The sequence below is a fragment of the Aedes albopictus genome, chromosome 1 (genome assembly GCF_035046485.1).
Source record: "Aedes albopictus strain Foshan chromosome 1, AalbF5, whole genome shotgun sequence".
Classification (NCBI taxonomy): Eukaryota; Metazoa; Arthropoda; class Insecta; order Diptera; family Culicidae; genus Aedes; species Aedes albopictus.
This window is the reverse complement of record NC_085136.1, coordinates 41,750,155-41,762,088: the sequence shown is the minus strand read 5'-3', so window position 1 is coordinate 41,762,088 and position 11,934 is coordinate 41,750,155. Positions and strand designations below refer to the sequence as shown.

Sequence of the window (11,934 nt, the reverse complement as noted above, 5' to 3'; positions counted from 1 at the left end):
TTTACATTGAATCAGTTTTTCAAACGTTTATACTGCATGAGCGTTACAATCGGTAGCTTTTTTTTTTTGTCAAAAGGCCATTTTTATCCTAAATCAAATTTCGGGAAACTCCTTGTTTCCTTATTCACCCAATACGGTTCCTTCTGAATCCTTATTTCATGCATTGCCGTGGATACCTACCCGCATCGTGGTTCATTTGGTCAACACCCCTTTTTCGTCACACTCTTCCCATCGTTGTCGTCATCGTCGTCGTAGTCGATGAAAAACCACACTTGAACACACCACTCAACCAAACAAATTTACTGCCTTTTCAGCCACCGTCTTTTTTTTTCGTACGGAGGTAGCTATCTATTCTTGAGATTCCAAAGCAACAACTTGCACCAAAAGCAACAACAGCTCCAAATTGCTGCACCTTTTCCCGCCTTCCTGTGCGACAATCCGACCTGAACCGTGCAACATCCGTCTTGTCGCTGCTTTCTACACGTATCCATACACGACCCGAACCCAACACACGCACGCAACCGAACCGACGGACGAAGACGACGACTTCGACTCAACAGCAGCAGCAACACGAACGCTTGTTGAACACCGCACCGTCGATGGGCCAAAGCAAGAGCCACCTCAACAAGTTGAAACGTGTTGAGGAATCAGTTTGCTGTCAGCAATCGTGCCAATCGGACGTGTTTCCCTGTTAGCTCTTCGCTGCCTGCGAAAGATAGAAAGCATTTCCAAGTTAGATAGACGACGACGAATTCGCGAGTTGGAAAAGTTCTTTGTTTTCGTTTGTGAGAGATCCGTGCGTGTCATACGGAAGTTCCGCGTGTCGGCGTTTTTTCCCCGTGTGCGGGAAAAGTTTTCCACGGTGTGGAACGTTGTGCAAGAACAAGGATTATTTTAGCGTGTGTTGTGCGCTGGTGGAAGAAGTTCGTGGTTGTTTATACCGTGAAAGCTGTGAAGGAGAGAGTGACATTGACTGATTTTTTTTATCGAAAAATCGAAAAGTGAAGACTGATTTTTGCGGTTTGAGTTATTAAAAGTGGGACCAATAAACAATGGCTGTGGCGTTTTATATTCCCTCGGTGGACGAGGATGAACCGGTGAAGCCTAATTCGCCGCACCCTCAACAGGTCGGTGGGGGCCAGCACCAGCAAGCGTCTAATCAAACGACCGGTTCGAACGTGTCGCAACAAGTCCGTGCGGAGGCGGAGGCGGTGGCAGAGTACCAAAGGCAACACCTGATAGCGGTGTTCCACGAGATTTTGGTGGCTTACGCGAGAGAAGGTAAGTGTTTTGTGGTGTGGTGATTGGAGCGTGGTAAAGGACGATTTGGGAGTCGTTCAGGGTCAACTAAGGTGTTAAAGTAACGTGCTTTGAATATTGTGGAAGCTTGGAACTATTTGAGAGGAAATTTTTGTATATTACCAGTAGAACATTCCATAGAAAAGGTTTTTTAATATGATATTCTTCGTAAAACCTCGAACAGATTGATTTAAATTTTTCAAAAGTTAGTCGAGTAATTGTCAAAGTCAATCCAAAAGATAGCTAAATAGAAAATAAGCACTGTTTATACGTCATAAGCTGTAAATGAAGTATGAGAAATCATGGATTTCCTATAAATGTAACAATTAAAGTGTTGTTATATTAATTACGGAATCAATTACATCACTTAACACTTGATCAGTCAAGTGCTGCAGTTCTAGGAGAGATGGTGAATTATACTGCACCAAAAGTGTAATTTCAGCTTCATAGTGCTTATGCAAACGTGTCCATCATGAATGGTTTGAATCCAAGGCTAAGAAATTAACTTTATTAGTGGCGATAGTTGTTTCTCCTCAATTTTCAATGATTTTGTAAATTTCTCGTGTTTCGAAGTATGTATGATAATTGAACGCATAGTGGCTCTAGACACTAAAATTAGGCTGCCTGTGGGTTGAAGTTTTCCATGCAGCAAATCATTTGGTTGATGCAGGTGTTACAAAAAAAACATGTTTCAAAATTAAGGTTTGTCATGTTTTGGAATTGTTCCGGTAGGAATTAGTGAACTATACTTCAACTCATGAAAAAACGTTCGTATATTAATATAATCGGCAAACCCCTGATTTTTTAAAAACTTCTGAAAAGAAGCTCAGAAATATTGTGGAAGGAACATAAAGAGCAATAGTTTGTGTTTTTAAGCAAGATTTAGGATCTCTTAGTCCATCAAAATCATCACCGCATTTCTTGAAGATTTCCTATAATTTCTTGGGGTTCTCAAACTGGTTTGTGTCCATGTTCCACTTATGGTAGTCGAACAACTAGACGACTCACCCGCCTGTATTCTCATTATTTTTGCCATTCCAGATAACTAGGAATGAATTTTATTTTACCCATTTTTTACCTTTTTTTAGGGAGCATCCACAAATTTCATAGCATTCCTACCTCGTAGCCTATTTCCCATACGCAACACGTGGTTCGTAGTAACATCAGAAACCCTTCACTCCCTCCTAAAATGCTGCGTAATTGATTGACGCTCCCTTATTTGTGGCGACTGACTATCGTGATTCTGCGGGATGATTTTTTGTGTGGAGATGTTGAAAAATGTGACAAAGGCATATTAAAAAAAACACTGACATGAAAGATTTCCAAACATATCTACTTGAATATTGTCCTGTGAAATGTCTCTTCAATGTCATGTTTCTTTATCCTAAAAAATGACAAAGTTCAGAGAGGATTTTATTAAAATTCGCCAAGAGTCGATTTTTTTTAACATTCTATAGATTATCAGGACGAACTTTTATTATTATTTGCTACTTTCAGATAATCAGCATTTTGCCCTCGCTTTATTGCCCAGCAAATGTTGACATACTCTAGGGAATGTCACAGATGTTACAATGGAAATTTTGCAACATAATATTTTATTTTTCAATCATTCGAAGCAAGAGATTAACATCAAACATACTTGTCATGGTTATGCATTCGATTCCAGTTTTAAGGACAAACTTCATGAAATCCCGCTTCAACATTGCATCGAAACTTCAGACGCACATATCTCAAGAAGCAAGCTTCAAACAACAATGTATTTCATTATTCTTGCTCACTTGTTATTAGCTTAAAATCAAAAGCTCAGGTGCACTGGTTTTGTTTACGAAGAGATTTGTGCCCTCGAAATCGTGAGTAGGTGCCAAAGTCGGCCATTGTGGCGGCCATTTTGGGATTCTAACAAGTCTGTCCTTAAAGAACAATTTCTGTTGTTATAGTGTTGAAAAAGAATCCTATTTTTATTTTGAGTTTGCTTTTTTTTTGCAGGAGTTTTTAATTTTTGTTATTTAACGGCAAATATGTTATGGAAACAACTATTTCTATTATTATAGAAGGTGTCCTTGTAACAACATTAATTAAAACAGAAAATAAAAAATGATGAAACTTTGCAATTTCCATCAAACGAACACTCCACCAATTCATCAGTTTTTTTTTTCAAAATAATAAAAGTGAGCAATAATACTAGTAAAAATGGTCAAATTCCTTTATTTCCACTACTTGTTTTTATCTTCTAACATGTGGGCCCATTTTGTCTGTGACTTGTATTCTGGTTAATGCAGAAGCCTGTAAGCTACAGACGAAATAGGCCTAATCATTCGAAGATAAACGCAAGTAGTAAAATTTAAAAATAAATCTCGTCTGTAGTTAGTACCGTTTCTTTTTTTTTTTTTTGTCATTTTTTTTGCAAAAGTGAAGTAATATTGAAGTTTTTTTTACTTCAACTATTGAAACACTTCAATCTATTTTAGTTGCTTATGGCAAGGAACGAGGAGAAGTTCCATACTAAAATACTGCGTTTATTTCTTCTGATGTTATTTCCTTGCAAAAAAATTGAGAATTCTTTGTAACTTGTCGTAATTTCTGTTGTTCCTCTGGCATTTTTGGAAAGAGTTAGATGTGGATGTTAGACAAAATTGTTAGCGAATTTCTGAATAAATATCTAGATTGGACAATATTATCTTGTGGCGCAATTCTTTGAGAAATGTTGTAGTCAAATTCCAAAAAAAAACCGTATAGCAATGGTTCGAACTTAAATTTATTTATATATTTGGTTTCAAAAACTTTGCAAATATATGCGATTATTACAACCAGATTCTCCTATATTTCCGATGTATTCTGAACCGTAGTATGCAGTTGGCCAGGTAGGTGCTCGTTAAGGGCGTCGTCCTTGGTGGCAGGAAGGTGACAGAGTTCATTTGATTGTTTTCCGATATTTTCCGTTTTTTTGTGATTTTTTTTTCATATCCTCAAACTTTGCCATGATTTTTAATTTATGTATATTTTTTTAAAGTAACAAGGAATCTTGCTTTGTCCTCAATTGAACCAAAAACGTCAAAAATCATCTCTTGTTTTAACAAAAACCTTGACTAACCTCTCAAGGATGTGGACAACTTTTTTGCACAGTTTTACAGCATTTGACCCAGTGGGTGGATTTTCAAAACCAAAATGTTTTTATCAAGGGGATTAGTTGCGTTATCATTTGCACACATGGAGATTATGTTATGCTAGAACATTTTGGAGATATAGCTGCAAATGTAGTGTGCACAACTTGTTCTTCACTCTATTCCGCGTTTTATTTCCTTGTACATGTGATATATTTCAATGGAAATTGCTCAATATTCTTTGTTTGGGTTGGGGCTGTTCGATAGAAATGTCTCATGTCCTTTTACAGCTGTAGCATGGATCTCCAGGTTATCCAAAACGTCCAGAAGTTTTGAACTTTGTCTACTGAATACAAATAGTTGTGTTCACTTTTTAAATCACTAGAACTTGATGAATTACATTGAAATATACATTTTGAGACATGAAATGATGGTAGTCATGACCTGGTGATGTTCTAGGCAACTTAAAATAGCTCTGGAGTTCTGATTGTAAGGCCTTTACCTGTATTAGTATATCAAACTAATGTATGAATGTCAGAACTGATCTCTTTGGATCCATACATATAAATCAGAGTATGAAAGACTAACTGCACATCCATGGCAATACCTTAGGCCATCCAAATCGTTCTGGAGTTAAGGCCTTTATATTTACACCCGTAATAACGCATCGGGTGCATTTCAAACTTGGTATAGTGCGTTTTAGTAGTCATAGAAGATCAGTTGAATCATATGATACTTGTATACACATCATAGAGGCATCCTAGATAATCCGAACTATTCTGAAGTTGAGAAATATGGTTTGAATTTGAAATGGTATATCAACGGAAGTGCACACACATCAGAGTTTGTCCATTTGATTCATACACATAGTGCAAGCCATGGGAGAGAAGTTTCCAGAGCATCAGAGATATCTGAGGTCACCTTTCAGTATTATGTGATTAAGGCAGCTTGAGTATTATGTGATTAAAAATAAATTTGAGTTTAATTTTTTTTTAGAATTGTCCCTTTTTGAATTTTTACAGTATCTCCAAAAAATGTAACAGTAAAACATCTCTAACTCTTCATAATTCTTATCAAAATATGATTAAATTAGATGAGATTTCAAATACATTTATATTAGCATGTAAAAAGGCCATTTTTCCATTTTTTTTAAAGTTTTTCCATTTTTTCGTGTCTTTGCTGTATTTCGTAAAACAAAACTACTTCGAGGGAAGAAAATCGAAAAAACTTATGAAATCAAATGCAATGATTTTATTTGTATTTTCGGAATAAGATTTAAGAGAAGGCGCTGAAAATTGGGTTAATACATTTTGAAATTGTTTTCAATTTGATTTGGAATTTGGGTTGGATAAATTTCAACAAAAAAAATCTAAAAACGGAATAAGTCATAATAGAAAGCAGTTAATTTGAGTTTATTAGCGTTTCAGTCAAGGTTTATGTTGTAGATGCTGTTTGTGAAGTTTTCAATAGTTAGTGTGATGAAAAATTGCGGAAATCTGTAAATGCCAATTTTGACTTAAAATGTATGGTATCGGAAATAATCCGATAGATACTAGTGAACGCTGGAGAAAATATATCATCACAGGAACTCTTCCGGAGATTTGGGTTCTTTTCTTGGCAGTTGTTTTATGATTTTATTGAAAGTCTATCCAAATCGATAAAATCTATGTTGAAGAAAAACTTTTGGAAATCTTTGAAAATCTACTATATTAACCTGAGAACTACTCCCGAAATTATTTCCAGAAATTTTCCTTAAAACTCTTCCTGTATTCCTTCTTGGATTACTACCTTGAAAGAATACTTCCAGAACTGTTCCACGATATATCCTGGAGTTGTTCTGAGTTCTTATCTATCACTTGTTCTCTGGAGGTTCGTCGTAGTTTTTTGCTGAATTTTTCCGTAAGTTTCTTTTAAGTTATAAGTTTATATTCAATGGTTTTCCAGGATCTACTCAAAGAGCTTCTTCCGGGATTTTTCAGATGTTCCTTGGGAGGTTCTGTGAGTGTTAATCCTGGAGTTTCCAATGGATGTCTTTTATGGTTTCTGAAGAAGTTCTTCCGCAGTGGATTTCTTCCAGAGGTTTCTTCTTTATTTCTCTTAGACATCCACACGGAAATCCTTCTAAAATAATCCCAAAGCAATGTCTCCAGGAGATTCTTCGGGATGGCTTAAAGTTTTGCGAAACTTTTGCAGAAGTTACTCCAGGGATTCATGCCCTTCAACTTTCTCGCGGGAATGTTCCTGCAGTTTGCAGTTTTCCTCTTGGCGTTTCCCTTATATTTCCACCTAAAATTACTCTCAGTTGCTTTTCATATATTTTCAGAAGTTCGTCTCGAGATTCCTGCTATAGCTCTTCTCAAAGTTCTTCAAAAAATTAAACCAGGATTTCTTCCGATATTTCTTACCAGGAGTTTCGTAGGTTTTGCCAGGGGATTTTCCGGAGGAAAACTCCAAGAGTCACTGTCAGAGAAATCTAAAAAGTAAAATTTTCAGAGATCTCTGAAAGCAATCCCTGAAAAATGTCAGCAATAAACCCTCAAGAAATCCCAAAGGAAACTCCGGAAGAAACCTAGGATAAATCCTTAAAAACTTTTAAATACAACCTGGAAGCAACACCGGAAGGAATATGTTAAGAGACTTTCCGAGAGAAACTCCAAGGGTAATCTCTGGAATATTTCTTGGAGAAATTCGTCTCCCACAATTTACGACATTTGAGAAATATCCTGGGAGAAGCTTCTGTATAAACACTGTGAGAAAACCCACTTTTTGTGTAAAACCCTAAAAAATCTGCATGAGATTCTAGGAACGTTACCTCTAGAAGAAAGCTTTGGAATTTTAGAAAAATAGCGGTACGAATACGAATGAACCCCCAAGAGGAATTGAAGGAGGAATGAAAGAGAAAAAAAAAGCCGTTAGAAACCACGGAAGGAATCTTTTAAGAAATCCTGAAAGCAAGCCTGAAAGGCATTCTAAGAGGTAGCTCTAAAGCAATTCCTGAGAGCATCCCTGAGTAAATTTCGGGAGACATCCTTGTGGGTTTTGTGATTAATTTTATTTCCCTGATTCATCCACGTTTACTTGGAAATTCCAGTATTTTATCAAAATTGTTGACTTGCTGCAAATATCCACATGATTCAGGACCCCTTCTCTTGTTCCTTTGGTCTGACTATCCAGATTCCTTCTGGAATAAACTTGCTGTATAGATAATCATCCATAGAAATCTGCAACTTCTTTGTGAAACCAGATGGCGGAAAATTCGTCTACGTAGTTTATGGATAGCGTCTGAACGAACTCTGACTTTTAGGTAATTGGTTTCTTTCATACATGGTTGCTCTGAATTCGTCCATTCCTCTGTTCTAATACTCTCCCCAGCTTATGCATTCCAAGTCTACAAAAGCCTGAGCCAATGACCTAGGGTAGAAATCTACCTCTTCATATGCGCTAATTCCCGTCATATCGGACGGGAAATAGCCATTGAATACAACTTAGCATTGCCAACGGCTCATCAGATGAAAGCAAAAACGTTCAAACTATCAATAACCAGACTCAAATAATTACGCGAAATTTCACGTTTCAATTCCACACCACTTACGAGTTGGATTTTTTCTCGTTTTGCGTACGACGAAGGCAACCGCACTAAAGAAGCAGCTAGTCGAACTGTTTTTCATCACCGTTCAATATTAACTTCGCCAGATTCACTTGTTGAACCTAACTTTTATTCATACCCCACAAAAGCTCCGTGGCACTTCATGGTTGGATTTCGGCAGCCAAAGCTGTTCAATAAATTAAATAAATCACTGTTTTCCCGTTGGTACAATATAAACAACAAGTTTTCTTCGTCCAGGGAGGTTGCATGCAAATAAGTGCGTGGTTTTTCTGAATACGTACTTCACATCCACAGAGAATGATTTGTTCACTGCATTGTGATGGCGAATATGATATGGTTGGTAATAATATTAATTGAAATATTCTATTCAATTCACAACTCATACTTCACCCACCACTCATTTATGTCACTATTCTAAAGCTTTCCACTAAAAAGTACTTTGAACACATGCTTTGATGTGGATTGCGAAGAACCGACTTTTTCGGATTAACACCTACGATCAAGTTATAATTGTTGACTATTCTTTAGTGACTGTGGTGTCACTTAGAAGGTGTGCCGGGAATTGAATTCAGGATGTGACCGCAATAGACATGGACTAGACGGAAACAGTATTCGAGGGATAATAATAATCTTATTATTCTAAGGAAATTATAGTTTTAATATAATACTATTTCACATGGTATGGAAGCTAATGTATGAAATAGTAATTGATAGACAATATGCAAGGTGTAAGAATGAACTCGATAATTTTTGGTCAGTGCTTAGATAGACGGGAATTAGATTGAAAAAAAAAGGCTTCAGCCAAAAGTTTATAATGAAAACGGTAAAAAAAGTATACGGTGAAGAAAATTTATTCTATGCGACTTTTTATTACAAATCAGTGAATGTTTATATCCAAAGCCGAAGACATATATTTAGTACTGAAATTCTCTAGCCCTTAATCATTTAGAAAGCGCATCCTTCCCGTGACCTTCACTTGCATCGTAACTAATCGCATATTCCCCGCATTCTCTTCCTTCACCCGACAGCGGCCCTCGCGCAGCACTCGCCAAACCCCAAAGCCCTACCGCCCACCACCGAGCCGTGCCTGCTGTGTAAAAAGCTCTGCTATCTGTTCCGGCGGTTCTACTGACAACATCATCGGTGCCAGACGACTGCCGCCGCTGCTGCCGCCACCGTCCTACTAGATAGCCGGTGCTGGTGCTGGTGCACCATCAGCACCACCATCGACGATAACATTAGCCAAAAACGTGCCAGGACTACTGATACTACTACTACTACCACTACCACTACTTCAACAACCACTAGGAATAAACGAGAGGAGCCTTCGGGTCGTCATCGTCGGAGCAGGCGGAAGCCGACGGCGGTGGCACGGCAGCAAAAGCACCAGCGAGAAACTAGGTCAAGGACGATGGAGACTGGTGCTTTCACGACCACCAGCAAGGTCACTGGTGCTGCCACCACCGATGACGACGACGACTCTGTGGGCGCCGATGGAACTGTTAGCTGTAAGCGTCGTCGTAAATGGAGCGAGTTGTGAATTTTTGGTGCTATTAAATTAAGCTTGACGAGAGGTACGTACCGGGAGCGACTGGGGTTTCCCGCCGCCAGTTAACGAGCGTCTAGTGTGCGAAATTGCATCGATTTAACTTTCTTTTGTTTTGGTTCTCTTTCTCTTTTTTTCGCTGCCGTCGAACAGATTGCGATACGACGGAATGATTCATCCGTTTTGGCGCTCTCTCCTCGTGTTGCACACGCCTCTCGCTCTCCCTAGCTCCGATGGAGCGAGCGTTGGAGCAGTGCGTGCGTATGTGAGTCGGAACAGAGCGAGTCGTGTTGAATCGTGTTGTCGATGGGTCGTCTCCTGCCGGAAAACATTAGAAAAGTGTTTGGATTTTGATCGGAAAAGATGGTGCAAGAGTGGCGGGCTTCGGGTTCTTCGCTGAATCCGGACCCGAGCTCGAACCCGGATGATGGCTGTTGAGGATGGTAAGTTCGATGAAAACACTTCACTTCGATTAATGTAAGCCAACGCTAACGTGTTACTAATATGTTTGTCTCTCTCTTGTCTCTGTCTTCTTCACAGGTTTCGTAACTAGGCAACAAACGCAAATACGCAAAACGTCAAATTGTTTGTTGATAATTGAATTTTTGGAAGCATTTTTTTGGAGCGAACAAACTACGAGCAATTATACAAATTACGAAAAAAAAACCTTGTACATAAAGCAGTTATTCTCGAGACCCCTCTCTCTCTGTATCTATATACTTCAAGTAAGTTCATCGGAATAGCTGTGACAAACCAAAGCATCTGATCAAAAGACAAAACAAAACCACGTTTTTCTCACGATATTTCTTAGCGTGTAAGCCCATTTCGAATCTTGTCGCGACAAGACCCGAACAAACTAACAAATAACTATTTATACCATTATCGAATTATAACGAACAGAAAAAGACAAACTAGTAGATGAAGCTGTTAGTTGTTTAAGCGAATTGAAGAAAAAACAAAAGCATATTGTGACCCCCCTCTAGCAAGTAAGGCCCCTCCCCGATCCAAAGTGGAAAGGCGGAAAACAAAACAAAGACAAGCGCAATTGTGATATCATGAATTCTTTTTTCTTAATTTTTAAAGTGCGAAATATTTCTATACACAAACAAACAGAACAAAACGCAAACAAAGAAAAACGAAGCACTCAAGGTTGCCGTAGAAGCGAGGAACAAAGACAAAACGGTTATAAACGGTAGGAATCGAAGCGATTTAAAAACACAAAAATAAGAGCAAACGGAAACCGCGGCTGCCGCGTTTTACGCCTCCCGATATAGAGATACACTGTAAATATTTATTTTAAAAATTGACAAAAAAGAGTAACGAACGACAAATTAGGACTACGGTGTCTACTTATATATACTTCATATACTTACAAAAAAAAATCATACAACTATATTTAACTTTGTGACGTAAGGTTTCTTCGTATGTATTTTTCTGCTTTTGACTTTTTAATACGCGCACGTTTCCCTCCCCCCGAAATGGGAGAATTTAATTGTGGTAGTGTTGTATTGGTACAATAAGCAAGCATTTGTAGGTTTAAGGCCCCATTAAACAAAAGAAAAACACAAAAAAGTCAACAATCAATTTCAACTTCAACTTCTTCTTAAGTAATTACGATGAGTAGATTTTAAAGCGATCGCGTTTACCTAGGTAAGAACTTGTGCTACTACCATACATATGTATTTGTAAATCGAACTCAATCAAAAATCCAATACGACGACGACGCGTTTGTTTGTACATAATTTATTTGGAGCTTTCGTCCACCAGGCCTGCAGACGGGTGGGCGAAAGTTTGGCATTTGTTAGACCAAAAAGTAATGTGAGAAAAAATAGTTTGATGAAACGAACAAAAAAAAATAATGTAACTAATTTGCCTAAAGCAGTACTGTCATTAGTTTAATTTCCATTGATTCCTCAGTTTACCATTAATTGTATATTTTTTGTTTGTTGCATACTCGAATGAACGAATGGAATGAGAAGGTGGTTTTTTGAATAAATCAAAACGAGAATGGTTTCGATAAATGACGAAAAAGGTTTTAATTATTTACATTTTGGATGATGACATTCCTTGTTTAAGTTCCTCAATGAGATAACTCTTTATTATACTCTCTTGGTTAACGGCTACGCAGTTTTGGGATTTAAAAACCCTAATTAATCCACCTAGCGGTGATGGCGCCTTTCTCGTACCTTCGAAACCTCATTTCAACAAAACTTAAGTGACATGTTGATTAATTATCGCACTTTCATATGTTTAATAAAAATCCATTTCACGGCACCAGATGGCTTTTGATGTTTGATCCTTCATTCCTTACCGAGCGCTTGAACGAGTCGGTCGACAAGCTCCCGGTCTCCACACGCGGCATTCGTTTGCAGTTGTCAATA

At 38.0% G+C, this 11,934-nt stretch overlaps 1 long non-coding RNA gene across 1 annotated transcript; it reads left to right on the top strand.

The window, feature by feature from the left end:
* Positions 1 to 477: 477 nt before the first annotated feature.
* LOC134284893 (uncharacterized) lies at positions 478 to 11,584 on the top strand. The gene is made up of 4 exons (XR_009995999.1): positions 478 to 1,281; positions 9,036 to 9,581; positions 9,707 to 9,996; positions 10,094 to 11,584. It is a non-coding gene; the product is annotated as an uncharacterized LOC134284893 (long non-coding RNA).
* The last annotated feature ends 350 nt before the right edge of the window (positions 11,585 to 11,934 follow it).